The sequence below is a fragment of the Platalea leucorodia genome (assembly GCF_965183815.1).
Source record: "Platalea leucorodia genome assembly, chromosome: 2".
NCBI lineage: Eukaryota > Metazoa > Chordata > Aves > Pelecaniformes > Threskiornithidae > Platalea > Platalea leucorodia.
The window spans coordinates 15,404,634-15,419,188 of record NC_138824.1 but is presented as its reverse complement, the minus strand read 5'-3'; positions in this window follow the sequence as shown (position 1 = coordinate 15,419,188).

Genomic DNA, 14,555 nt, shown 5'->3' with positions numbered 1-14,555 from the left:
CTGACGGGGTGGGAGGGCGGGCAGTGCCTCCGCTCCCCGCCTCTGCCGCCGTCCCTCCCGCCGGGCCGGGGGAGCTGCCGGCCGCCGGCGTCGGCCCTCCCGGCCCCTGCCTCGCGGGCGCCCTCCTGTGGCGGCCGCCGGCGGGAGCGTTCCCGGGGGCTGCCCGCGCCCACCCGCCCGGGGGGCTCCGGCCCGTCGCCCCCCCCCCCCCCCCGCCCCGTTCCGCCTCGCCGCACTCTCGCACCGAGGGCAGGCGGGCGGCCCCGGCGCCGCCGGCGCCAGCGGGGAGGTTAGGGACTTTCCTCCCGGCCGGGGAAACCCGCCGGGAAAGGGAGCGTGCTTCCCCGCCGCCCGGCCCGGCCCGGCCCGGCGCCGGCCGGGACGGGGGATTTCCAGCCTCGCGGGCGGCCCGGGCGGGAAGCGGAGCGGCCGGAGGGGCAGCGCCGCCGGCAGCCGCCCGGGCCCACGGCCGTGCCTGAGCGGCCTTCCCTCCTGGCACCGAGGGAGGCGAGCGCGGCTGCCGCAGGGGCGGCCTCGGGTGCCTCGGCGCTGGCTAGCGCGGCTCTCCACACGGCAGTCGGCCGCAGGCGCGGCCCGCCCGTACGGGTTCGGTGCCCTGAGGGGGCTGGCGAGGGCGGAACTTGCTGCAGACCCCACAGTTTTACCTTTTCTCCCTGGCACCAGTGTAAAACTTCAGTTGCTTGGCCACATTTCCTAATATAGGCAGCACTGCAGACTGCAAGAGGGGAAACAGCATGACCAATGAAAGACTTCGGTCATCGAAAGTCACAGAGGAAGAACAGGAGGAAGACAAAATAAAATACAAATTTCCACTGGAGGAGTTTAAGACGGTATCTCTGAATGTAGAAATCTGAAAAACTTCCACAGCAGGTGCTAGAACACTGACCAAAGCTCAAAATCTCCCAGCGCAGTCATGGTCTTGGCGTTTCCTATAAAGAAACAGCAGGCAAAAAAAAGCCCCATTTTGCGATGACAGAATGGTAGCGGGGTGTTTACACAACTGAGAACTGAAGAGTAGAAATAAATGAAGCATGACTGAACAGAGCACTATGACACTAGCAGGTAATTTTCTGTAACAGTTCCAGTAAGATGAATTTGCAAGAGACTCATTCATACATTTTCTAAAACTGTTTCAAATTTCCTGTCATATGTGATGACATTTATCATCTACAACAATGCTGTCAAATTTCAAACATCTAGCTGCGGTGACAGCTAGTATAGTATAGCTCCTACTGTAACACCATTTCACTTCACATAATTATAGACAAAGAAGCGTTTGCTGTTTCAGCAGTTGCACAAAAAAAAAAAAAAAGGTGAAAAACTCCTTTTAAAAGTTTAAAAAGGTTATCAGATCACTGATGTGTCATTTTAAGGAAGCTGCTGACATGCAGAAGACAGGGCTACAGGTTCAAATATTGAGTCAGCTCTCCAAATACCATATCTGAAGAGCGATGGGTTGTGGGATTTAGAGTTTTATTGGACATAGGGAACTGTTTAATGTCACATAAAGAACCAAGCTCTGTATATGCATGTGTGTGTGGCTTTAATTGCAACTGATTTACTTTCACAGAGCAAGCTGGGGATGCTCCCAGTTTGGGGACTTGAAGCAGGACTCGCCAAATGAAGTTACATTGAATCTGTTGTAACGGATTCTTGACTTTTTACCATCCATTGTCCCAAGGCTAATTAATCCAGTCTTCCTCCTTAACTCCCTGCAGCCTGCATCGCTCCCTCCCTTGTGCCACTCCAGCCCCAGCCCCGTATCTGCCCTTTGCCCCTCTGTACCCTTCGGCCTCCTTCCGATCTGGCAACATAAGCTGCTTTTTCCTCCCCTCCCAGGCCTCAAGGCGAGCAGTTTCAGGCTCTCCCCTTCTGCTTGGCAAGGCTCATGTTGCAATGAGGAGGAAGGGAGGGGGAGGAACAAAAAAGCAGGCTAAAATGTTTGTAATAGCAGAAAAAGAGGTGTAGCTGCCCTGAGCTGCCAGGCTCTTTCTGTTTGCTTTGTCTCTTCGAGTATAGTAGCAGCTCCCCCAGTTCCTCATTCCCAGCAAGTCCTTTCCTTTTCAGAGAACGAGATAAGAGGGAACTTCCCCACCTACTTAGCTGCAATGATGGATAGTCCTTTCTGCAAAGGACATGAAGTCACGACATAACTAAAGGTTTCTTCTTAGGACTGAAATTCCTGAGGAACAGCGCATTATCATCAGCATCCTGAGTCTGGCTTCAGCCCGGGACCAAGGTAACTCTCCAGAGGCAGAGAGAGAGAGGAGAGCAGTGGTGCTTGAGTCCTACCCACGCTAAATGCAGGCTTCGGCTTTGGTTCCCGGCTGTGGCGCAGCACGGGGGGAGTGATCCTTATTCCAGCCCTTTCACCTGCTGCAGCAAGCTTCCAAGATCACACTCTTGACCTAAAAAACAGTAGGATCGATAAACTGAAACAAGGCATTCTACTTTGCGGACTCTTGGCTCTGGAGATGGGGGAAGAAGGCTGCATTCAGATAAAGCTGTCCTCAACCAAGAGAAACTGCTTTCTTAAGGAGTCCCATCTAATCATAGAGGTCAAAGTGCTAATAAAAGTGTGGCTGCCACATACCAGTGTTTATGAAAATAAACCTAATGGCAGTGTTGACTGAAACAGCAAAGGTGATTCAGCAGATTTCTGGAGGTGGAATGCACTGACCCTGCAGCATGAGCACGTTATCAATGTCGATGTCAAGTAGTACAGACAGCCCTTGAAGTACCTGATGTAACTGCGTGTCCAGAAGTCTTCTCCGAGAGGCCTGATGAATGTCAGTCTCCCCATGCTGTCATCCTTCTCTGGTGCCTTCTCCAGTTTACCGTCTTCCACAGCATTAAAACATCTGGCTTTAATGGCACTTCTGTAACACCCCCCTAAACATCTATGAAGGGGCGAGAGGGAGAAAAGACACTCTTACTTGCCTTTCAATTGCTACTGCTCTTCTCTCCCATAAATTGCAGAAAAAATACTGTTACTTAGTTTCCCACCACCATAAGTGACTGTCAGAATATCTCGCTAGAATTTCAACCTTACCAATTACACACGCACAACCTTAACAACCTGACACGGACAAATATTAACCATGATTTTTATCTTATATGTTTTCTGGAGATACAACCAGCTTAAAGTAGCAAATTCATCATGTCAGTGCTACTGAGGATAAGATAAAACATAATCTGCAGTTTCAGTAATGGTCTTTAATCTTTAATCTCTGGTCTTTAATCCTAGCCAAGAATGTAACCCGGAGTTGCTTTTTTGTCTTAGGGACAAGCATTTAGTTAGGTGAAGAAAAAGTACTCCCTAGCACATTAAATGTATTACTTCAACTGTATCCGTAGCCTGCCTGGCTGTTGATACATAGAAATAACAGAAACTATCTTAATTCCAAGCTGCTTTTGGGAGTGAGAGACAAGGCATTTCTCCAAGGCCTCACGAGGCTTCGTCGGGGAGCCATGCAACTCAGCTAGTGAACTGGGAGATGGAAGGAGACCCCTGTACCCACTCTCCCACAAATCTAAACCCACCTATAAAAACTGTATTAAAAAATAAAAACAGTTATCTCTGGCTGGTGCCCACATTTTTCAGCTTCTCAAAGGTGTCAAATGCCTCCATGGAACATGATCTACTTATTTTTAACTTTGGAGCGTTAGCTTCATTGCGAGCATCAACCCATTTTCCAGCAGTAAAGAGGTAGGTTTCATCTGTTAAACTGATCTAAGATGGCAATTACCATTCCACAAAAAACTACTGACCAAATTTTCTTCGGAAGATGTGGCTCATCAACTCCTTCAGGACATAAGGGAAGGATAACCATGAGAGAAACAGGAAAAAAAATAGATATTAAGGAAAATTTAGGAAAAGCCAACTTGAGACAGAAAGTATTAACTGTAGATAAAGTTGCACTATCTATTTAATTTACAAATGAAGCCAAGTCCCAAAAGCAGAGTAGTTCTGACGTCCTGCAAACATGAGATCAGACAAACTACGTTTTGATAATCTAGGTGGACGCAAACTGCCCACTTTGTTTTGACCAAACACAGCAACAGGGCACCTATGTTTAGACCGGCAGTAACTATTACTGTATTTTTTTTTAAAATGAGACGTTTTTAATTGCATTTGGGCATATATGGGTAAAAAGCTCACAAGGGGCAAATATCGTATCTAGACATTAAGGGTATCCGTGACTCATTGTAATAACCACAAGTGATCAAGAAAAAAAACCCAAAACCCAGAGCGTACATCTTGCTGAGCCCTTACTGAAGGTCGGTACATTCACAACCTGGAAAGTTTCCATTCCCTTTGCACCCAGACAGAGTTTTGTTTTCCACATCCTCCTACACAAAAGATCACAAGTACAAATGTTAAAGTTTACCTAAATCAGTCGTGGGTTTTCCTTTCTCACATTTAGTGCTCAGATGAATACTCCCATAAGCCATAAATAGTCTCAAGAACATATCAAAGACACACTGAATAAGTTGAGGCTTTTAAATCAATCAGAAACTCTTTCATTGTTATTTACTTGGAGGACAAAAAAGAGTTGGAATGAGTTGCAGGAAGATCTTGGTAAATGTTGAGTTCAATTCCCTTTTTACATTTGAGAAGCTGCTCACTTTTCTAAATTTTATTCTCTGCTTCCAGGAAGACAATTTTGTTCTCCTGATGGTATAATAAGCATTACATTCAGTGGGAAATAGGAATGTGACAAATGCCAAAACAGAGATGATTGATTGGACTAAAATAAGCCACGTTTAGGTGGGAAGAGGACCACCTATATATCAAGGAAATTAGAAGGCTGCTATTCAGCTGCATCAAATTGTGTAAATTCAGAGCTCCACATTCCTGGTTCTTCCAAAGGAGTTGTCTTTCTAAACAGCAGGTGGTCGACTTTGACTCCAAGTTACTTCGTGCTGCCACAGGAAGAAAATGTCTCTAGATCTTATTTCCCTCATTTATTCCCCATCATCTCTCTGCAAATTTTAGGTCCTTCCTAAGCTGTTTAATTTGCTTTAGTTGAACTAGCTGTTGCTGTTCACATTCTTGAGGAAACTTTTATGTCCATACTCCTTGAATTGAAGGAGAATCAGATGTGGCACTCTTTGGTTTCCTGAGGATTACACTGGAGGTTTACTACTAAGACTACTTTTAGGTTCAGGAAGACCCAAGTGGTTTGTGAATCACGCTAAATGTGATTGCATCACACTTTACCTAGAAGCTGGGTCACTGCTGTGATGAAGCGTTCCGTTTAAAAGGCCAGCTACCTCAGAAATTAAATCATCCGTTCAGAGGTTACAGATACAAGGTGAAGTTTCCCAAAGTATCTGCATCAGGGTTTCAAACGGCACATAAGCACATGAGAATTCACTAGCTTCCAAAAACCTGCGTGCAAAGAGGAGCTTAAGTCTTCTGTTGCCACATGCAAAACAAGGCCCTAATGCCGGAAGCAAAACCAGAAATCTGAGCTCTGTGCCTGAGTTCCCAATGCAGCTAATGGGGAACTGATCTGTGGTTTACAGCAAAACCGAAAAAAAAAACCCCTCTGCGCAAACTGAACAAACCATAAATCAGCTCTACTCGAACAATGATGGCACAAGCATTTGTAGCAGTCATGGGACTCTATGACAGGAGCAGGGGCTGCTTAGGTTAATCCTGCTGCCAAATGGTAGTAAAACTGCAGCCTGAGAGAAGCTGGGCTTTTCCTTTTTGTATTCTGCTGCGCAACGCTGCGTTTCTTAAGAATATTTTGAGAAATAAGAGGAATCATAGTTGTACTGAAAACCCTTTGTCTTTTTAGCACTTATGGGAGTAAATAAATGAAAAGTAACCTAACGTGCACTACTGAAAAAAAAACCTTGCCTTTAGACTTCACGTTAAATTTATAATATTTTCATAAGAGTATATTAGAAGGAAAAACATAGTGAAAACAGGAAGAAGGGTGAGCCTTTGATAAGCCTTTGATAAGGGGTTAAGCTGGTATCTTTTGGCTAGCAGCTACAAATTTAATATTAACCCACATACCAGTACCTACTGGATATATGTAACGGGGGCGAGGGGCAGGGACGAAGAGACAAGAAGTGCTACTTGAGTGAATGTAAATAGCTACTTAGTGAAAAGGTTAGAAGACTGGGTTTCCAGCAGCTGGAGTTTGCTGTCAAATTTTGACAAATTTGCTGTTAAATCGGTCAAACAATTGAAAAGATATTGGGATGCAGTGGACAGACAGATACATTCTTATACAAAAAATGATTGCATAAATGAGATGCCAAAATCAGGCTGAAAAATACGCACTAGATGTCATGCTGAATACTCACTTTTTTTTTTTAGTGGAGTAGGAAGGAAAATTGCTCCGTTGCTAGTTCACTCATTCAGAAGGACCACATCAGGCTCCGAAAACAAGGAACGTACTGACAGGGCTGAATTTAGCATCAACCAGTGGCTGCACTGACCTAAAATCCGTCTATCCCAGTACCAGCCAGCACCAGCCATCTCAGGTAGCGGATGATCTGTTTATGCAATGGAAGCCATCTGGACCTCTAATACAATAATCTGGACCTATTACCTGAAGTTCAGTGTTACTAATTGTGATAATCCAAAAGGTCACTCAAGTCCTTATGTTATGAACAAAGCTTCTTGGGGGAAAAAAAGTTTGCATCCAAATAGAAACATTCTTGGGCCAGAAATTCAGAGTGCCAGCAAGCACAGCTGGCTCGGGGAGTGGGAGCTAGATGCTGAGTTCATTACCCCCGGTGCTGCCAAGACAGAGGATACAGCAGCCTTGGAGGAGCAAAGGGTCCTTTGTTACTGTGTTGAGCAATTTCAGCAGAGAGAGACCATTTTCAGCTGGAGGAGCACTGTCCTAAAGATCCCTGGGATCAAAGAACGTGAAGAGAAGGGACAAAGTAAGATTCTCCCGTCCTTCCATTATGCAAGATGAAAGAAACAAAATAAAACACCCCATTGCTAAAACACAAAAGCAATGAGAGCATGTTTTCAACAAAAAGGAAAGCCTGGTAAAATATGCTTGTACAGCATCTGGAAAATGAAGCCCCAGCCTCTGAGGCTTTAAGAAGTCATTGCTTTAGAAAACTAACATAATAAGTAGACATGAGATGGATTTTATCCTGCTCTGAGGGTAAGGCACATATTTAAAAAAGAAGACCACCAGTTCTGAGATTCAAGGTGCTGTGCTCTCTTCAGGCTCTGGTAATAGTGGAGATTAAATTACTGTCTAAGGGCTGGCACAGTGAAGTCCGTGTGTCTCAATATCAAATGTTTCAAAGCCTTAAGGACACAGCATCATTTCGAGCACCACCTGCACATTGAGAAGTACAAATGCAAGGGTCTGAATAAAGTACCAGCGTCTTGGGGTTTGATACTGGCCTTCCTGCCACTTCCTTATGACTTCCCTGGTTTTATTATAGAGAAAGTTAACTTTTACCCAATCTCGAAGCTCTTCCTAATACAGTTTTGAATGGATATCTAACTATGAACCTGGTTTGTGTCTGAGCTTTGTCAAACACGTGCTGTAGGTCTCCATAACGCTGTCTCCTTCACTTGGCCACTCAGTTATAAGCATAAAATAAGCTACTGTGAGAACATATCCAAAATTAAGCAGGTTATCTTCCTCTGAAAGAATACACAACATTTTGGCATCGGCCCAGGGCTGTAGGAGTTCCTCTGTTTTCTGCGGGTCTGTTTTTCTTACTTGGAAACAATAGTGGTATTCATGCCTAGGCAGTTCATGAGGTTACCGCTTCTGGAGCTGCGTTTCTCAATACTCAGCAATCACTAGAAAAGATGCAGCATACTTCAGACCTTAGCACATTTGGTGTTACCACAGTGATTTCCCTTCTGCTGGCTCCTATGGAGTAATTAAAAAATTAATTTGTTTTGAAGTGAAATGTTGCATATGCTGATTGAAGCTGCACAATCCTGCATCCAGACAAGTAGACCTACGGGCCAAGGCTTTGTAGATTGAAATACATATACATTGTGAGTGTTATTCTTTTGTTTCTGGCCTTTCAAATCTTTCTTTCCCGCTCCAGTCAGTTCCTTTCTAGCCAGTGCTAATCTTCTGCACACAGAAAATGAGTACATTTATACAATATCCTGTTTTTCAAATGTTGTTTTGTCCCTTTAGTTATTACACACAAGGACTCTTCAGCTGACAAGTTGTCAGCTACATTGTTTGCAGGTTGCCAGGCCTCCCACATTACAGTATATTTGCCCAGCCCCAGCAAGAAAGACTATGGCTTTTTCATAGACAAAGATAAGCTACAAAATTCATTGTAAACCAATTTCTTCTGTTCGATAAATAGTAGAACAAAAGACAAGCCTCTGCAAAGCAATGCGTGTTTGTCTTCTGTAATATAACACTATGACAGGCACTACAGAAAGCTATAGAAGGCAGGCAGGCTACAGCAGCTCGGAAAACAAAAAGAGCTGCTGACCAGCAAAACTCTTAGGAAACACCAAAAAAGGGTGCAGGATTTGAATGTCAGGCAAGAGAAGGACAAAGGTGACAGCGATGCAATTAGCGAGAGAGAACCGTCTAGTAAAATGTAGAAGAGCTGTAGGATAGATATATATATATCTGAGCTGGTCAGTCTTTACAGTCGAATGAAAAGAGAAAGGTGCTTTTAGGGTGTGTTTTTTATTAAATCCTGAAAGACATTTAAAATGGATTACATGCACCACCCTGGAGTGCCTTTTTCTCTCTGTTACTTGCTAAGGAGGTGAGCGTTAAGTCGCTCGCGAGCCAGTTCCGAGGCTATTAGGACAGATAACAGAAAGCAAATCTGGTTTTAATCCTACGTTTCTGTAACATCATAGGAGGCTAATGTAACCCAAATCAGTGGATGAGGGAAAATGGTAAATAAGTGAACGGTTTCTCCAGATGTACGTGCTTTTCAGTGTGCAGTTTATGTATTGAAGGCAGGAACCCAGCAGCTGTTCCCACGGCCCGGACCTGCGGTCTGGCTGGGGCACTCTGCTGCCGTTTCTAGGAGCAGCAGAAGGTGCAAGAAATTCTGCAGCAGGAAGTTACAGGTGAACACAGCAGGCCTACAAGTACGTTTGTCTTTTTGTTTCTGTCCAGTTTCACTTTTGTTTCATCAAGGACAAGATTTGATAGAACTGCAGAGAAATGAAACTGAACTGTTCCCTTCTGGGCCAGGGGATCAGAACCCATGAGCTTTTTTTTTTTTTTTTTTTCAAAATGCACTGCTTTGTTTTTTTTTTTTAAGAAGATAATCAGGAAAGAGTCATTGTTTTACTGGAATAATTACACAGAATGAGCTATGACAATAACATATTCCTAGTAGGACACTAAAAACTATCTGTAGATGTCCATTTGGCAGGCCTGAGCTCATAAGACACCAGCCCAGAAGGCCCAGGCTGGGTGGCCACAGGCACCGGTCCCAAAGAGCCTCTTCTCAGCAGCGGGCACCTTCTCTTGGGTTGGGCTGCTCCTCCCTGCGGCTCAGGGCACCGCTGTCCCCACTGCTCCTTCTGAGTGTGAAAATCCAGGTACCCACCGGTCATGGCAGCTGCATCGCACGCGGCAGCAGCAGTTCTGCCATCTCGTCCTCGTTCTGTATGTCCAACAAGTGCAATGCAGTAGGTGCCTGCTGGTTGGGCGTCCAGACGGAGAGAGGGCAGAGCGATAAACTGCTCATCGGGAGGGTGGTCCTGCAGAAGAGCACAACAGTGTGTTTCACACATTAGGATTTTGGAAAGCTGAGCAGTCTACAGGTGGGTTCAGACACATACAAACTTTTAACTTTCGACACACTTATGAAGTGCCAAATTTCACAAGACAAGTAGTCAGGCTAATCAAAATGATCTGGCTGCTCCCACCAAGGGCTGCGTTTTCCAGAGTATGATCTATCATGCAGCGTGACAGTGGGGTTTTATTGCCAAAGAGGCTTCAGTGGAATCCTCAGTGAGGCTGCAGATTGCTTTCTGGGGAACGAGCTTGGGGGGGGGGGGGCGGGGCAGAAATCTGGCAGGATCCCCCTCAGAGTTTGTGGGAATCGTCTTTGAGGCTGAAGGGATGCGTGAGTTCGTGGACTGAAGATGGATCTGCCCAGCCTGTGGAGCCAAGGACTCGGAGGACAGAGACACACCACTGCTGCAGAGCCAGAGTGTTTCTGTGGCAAATATCTGCTTTTCCCATCTGTGCCCCACAAGGGAGCCCCAAACAGCCATCTCTGTCCCTGAAAGAGGAGAAGTTACAGGGTCTTGTTGACTCGTAGAATCATAGAATCATAGAATCGTTAAGGTCGGAAAAGACCCTTAAGATCATTGAGTCCAACCGTTAACCTAGCACTGCCAAGTCCACCACTAAACCATGTCCTCAAGCACCACGTCTACCCATCTTTTAAATACCTCCAGGGATGGAGACTCAATCACTTCCCTGGGCAGCCTGTTCCAGTGCCTGACTACCCTTGCGGTGAAGAAGTTTTTCCTAATATCCAACCTAAACTTCCCCTGGCGCAGCTTGAGGCCGTTTCCTCTTGTCCTGTCGCTTGTTACTTGGGAGAAGAGACCGACCCACACCTCGCTACAACCTCCTTTCAGGTAGTTGTAGAGAGCAATAAGGTCTCCCCTCAGCCTCCTCTTCTCCAGGCTAAACAACCCCAGCTCCCTCAGCCGCTCCTCATAAGACTTGTGCTCTAGACCCTTCACCAGCTTCATTGCCCTCCTCTGGACACGCTCCAGCACCTCGATGTCCTTCTTGTAGTGAGGGGCCCAAAACTGAACACAGGACTCGAGGTGCAGCCTCACCAGTGCCGAGTACAGGGGCACTATCACCTCCCTGGTCCTGCTGGCCCCGCTATTCCTGATACAAGCCAGGATGCCATTTGCCTTCTTGGCCACCTGAGCACACTACTGGCTCATGTTCACAGCACGGGAGAAGCCAGGATTCAGGTAAATCCGTATTTCCTGGGCAGCCTGTGAACTGGAAGAGGTCCAGCCCTGGCAGAGCGCAGGCACTGCCTGACTCACCCACACACATCTGGCATGGTACTCAGTGCAGAGGACAACCTGGTCATGTCCCTGGCACGAGGCCACGTTCCTGGAGCATGAGGTGGCTCTTGGGCTCTTCCCACAGAATTTAAACTGTTAAGAGCTCTGTGTGCATCAGCAGGTCCTAAGCTATAAATTAGGCCATTAACCCCCAACACTGCTTCTGGTCACAGGAAGTTAATAAGCTAAAAACTAGTATGAAGAGGGAGAACAAAGTACTTGTTAAATCCTTGTCTGCAAGGATTTAACTGCCCGTGTGCCAGTGGGTGCTGGGGATGCCTGGAGTTTTTTCATAAAACCAGAGTTCAGAGCTACTATTGCAACTGTCTGCACAGAGTTACGTTGCAAGAATTAATAAAATAAATGTAATCACCTCACATGCTCTGTAGGTTTTGCTCACCGATTTTAACTTCAGAGGATCCTCCCCTTCAGACATACTGAACCACCTGACATTTTGTGTGTGTTGACTCTGAGAATTAGGGTTAGGAAACATTTCTGGCTGCTCAAATCCTGATCCTTCTCGCTGTGCATAGCTCCACATGGGCTCTGTGCTGGATGCTGAGGCTCAGGTTCATCTCACCTGGCTGTAAATACCCAGAGGCAGCACACAAGTCAATTCAGATTTTGGGCAGGCTGAATTCCCCTCTGGGAGCCTGAGTTCTGACTGAGAAGCCTGGACACAGCACTGGTGTTCAGGTAAAATGAAAAGCTCAACCCATCTCTCTGAAGACCCATTCAGCGAGGTTGGCATCGCTACATCACTGCATCCTTCTCCGAGCTGCCCCGTGGCCAATTACCCTGCCTGGAGAAGGGGAGAGACCTCCTAACAGCCAGTTAGTCTGGCATTGGAGGTACTTTCATAGCATCCTGAACACACAGCCCTTCCCAGCAGGACACCTCCTTTAGTCATACACACTAGATTAAATGTGTCATGGTTTAACCCCAGTCGGCAGCTAAGCACCACACAGCTGCTCGCTCACCCCCCGCCCCTGGTGGGATGGGAGCGAGAATTGGAAAAAAAAGTAAAACCTGTGCATTGAAATAAAGACAGTTTAATATGACAGCAGAGGAAGAGAAAATAATAATAATTATTATTATTATTAATAATAATAATAATAGAATATACAAACAAGTGATGCATAATGCAATTGCTCACAGCCTGCTGACTGATGCCCAGCCCATCCCCGAGCAGCAATCGCTACCCCCCAGCCAACTCCCCCAGTTTATATACTGAGCATGACGCCATACGGTATGGAACAGCCCTGTGGCCAGTCTGGGCCAGCTGTCCTGGCTGTGCCCCCTCCCAGCTCCTTGTGCACCGGGCAGAGCATGGGAAGCTGGAAAGTCCTCGACTGGTGTAAGCACTGCTTAGCAACAACTAAAGCATCAGTGTGTTATCAACATTATCCTCATATTAAATCCAAAACACAGCACTATACCAGCTACTAGGAAGAAAAATAACACTATACCAGCCAAAACCAGGACAAAAGTAATTGAACCTGAAGAAAGTTGTGTGTCACAGATTAAACTTTGTCTTTTTCACCCATCTTCTTCATATCAGTTGATTAACAGAAAAAATTATTTTTCCCATAAACTTTGCCTAGCAGCATCAATGCTTCTCTGTCACATCTTTTTGAAAACAAAAGTAGTTTTGGTAGTGACGTTACCCCATTCACTTTTTCTCTAAACACAACACAGAATCCTGAATTAATTAAATTATAATCAACATTACAGAAAAAGATCGTGGGTTTGCCAATCTCTTCCTATGTAATTAGGCATGACGAGTCTTTTGTGTTGCTTATCTCTATTCCGTTGGAAATGAAAAGCCAGGGTACACAGCATCGACCCAGGGAGCTAATTAGGTTTCCTGGCTATTGGATTTGCAGAGGTAGTTCTTTAAAGAGATGACTTAACATCCCCCAAAGAGCACAGACACCCTCCGCCTGACACACATGGCAGTGAGAAAATGCCAAAAAAGGGCTGGTGTTGTTTTAGCACCACCGAGTGGACAAATATGGCAAAAAAGTTCATTTTTGAGACTGGATGCGTGGGTGTCCTGGGCAGGCCCCAGGCCGGCGATGGTCCCACCGTGGGGCTGGAGCCCCGAGCAGTGCTCCATCCTCACCCATGTTCTTATCAACAAGTATCTCGGGAAGCTTTCAGACACCTCGACACCAAATCAGGCTTTTTTGTCACACTGCACATGGTCCTGGAGTCTGGAAAGGCACTACAGAAAACATGAGACCTGTAAATACAAACATCATATCTGTAATAAATACAACTAACATAAAAACAAAGAAAATCTGTAATTTGTAATATAGAATTTCAGTTGCCTCAGAAATAGCTCAGACACTTCTCAGTATTTTCTGCCAGTTCTGTGCCTCCCTTGAAATCAATGCCCCGTTAGATAAATGAGTGCCCTGTTCCCTAAATCACAGGAAAAAAACCCTTAATGTAATGTTTCAAAGTGTTTCTTATACCCCAACTGTTCTGTGGGGCTTTGGACAGTAACTCTTGTGGGTGGCTGGGCTTGGACAGCTTTTAATGCTGTTCACAGAAGATATATGAAGACACGTAGCAGCTGTTGCTACCTAAGAACTGCTTTCCCCTGGCACCAGATAAGATAGTTTGTTGAATTAGATAAAAGTGCACTCACCCCCCACCTATATTCTCTATACTTTACTGGCATACTTCTGCCTAAAGCTTTGGACAGCTCTGTCTCCTGCAACTTATCTGTTATGGATCTATTATTTGGATTACACCACAGCCTAGAGAACCCTGTGTGCTACTCCACAAATGCACACGCTGTCTCTGTACTGAAGCGTTTACCATTGACTGAGATAAGCCAGGGAGAAAACAAAAGCACGGGCCACTTTCGCAGCAGCTCCGCAGCAGGACCGCCACCATGACCTGCGCTCTGCAAGGGGGCTCGGCGTCCTCCCTCACCGAGCTGGTGAAAGGTACTAGGGCAGTGACCGTCCCCCTCTACTCGGCACTGGTGAGGCTGCACCTCGAGTACGGTGTTCAGTTTTGGGCCCCTCACTCCAAGAAGGACATCGAGGTGCTGGAGCGTGTCCAGAGGAGGGCAACGAAGCTGGTGAAGGGTCTGGAGCCCAAGTCTTATGAGGAGCGGCTGAGGGAGCTGGGGTTGTTTAGCCTGGAGAAGAGGAGGCTGAGGGGAGACCTTATTGCTCTCTACAACTACCTGAAAGGAGGTTGTAGCCAGGTGGGGGTCAGTCTCTTCTCCCAAGTAACAAGCGATAGGACGAGATGAAACGGCCTCAAGCTGTGCCAGGGGAAGTTTAGATTGGATGTTAGGAGAAACTTCTTCACTGAAAGGGTAGTCAGGCATTGGAACAGGCTGCCCAGGGAAGTGGTTGAGTCTCCATCCCTGGAGGTATTTAAAAGACAGGTAGACGTGGAGCTTCGGGACATGGTTTAGTGGTGGACTTGGCAGTGCTAGGTTAACGGTTGGACACGATGATCT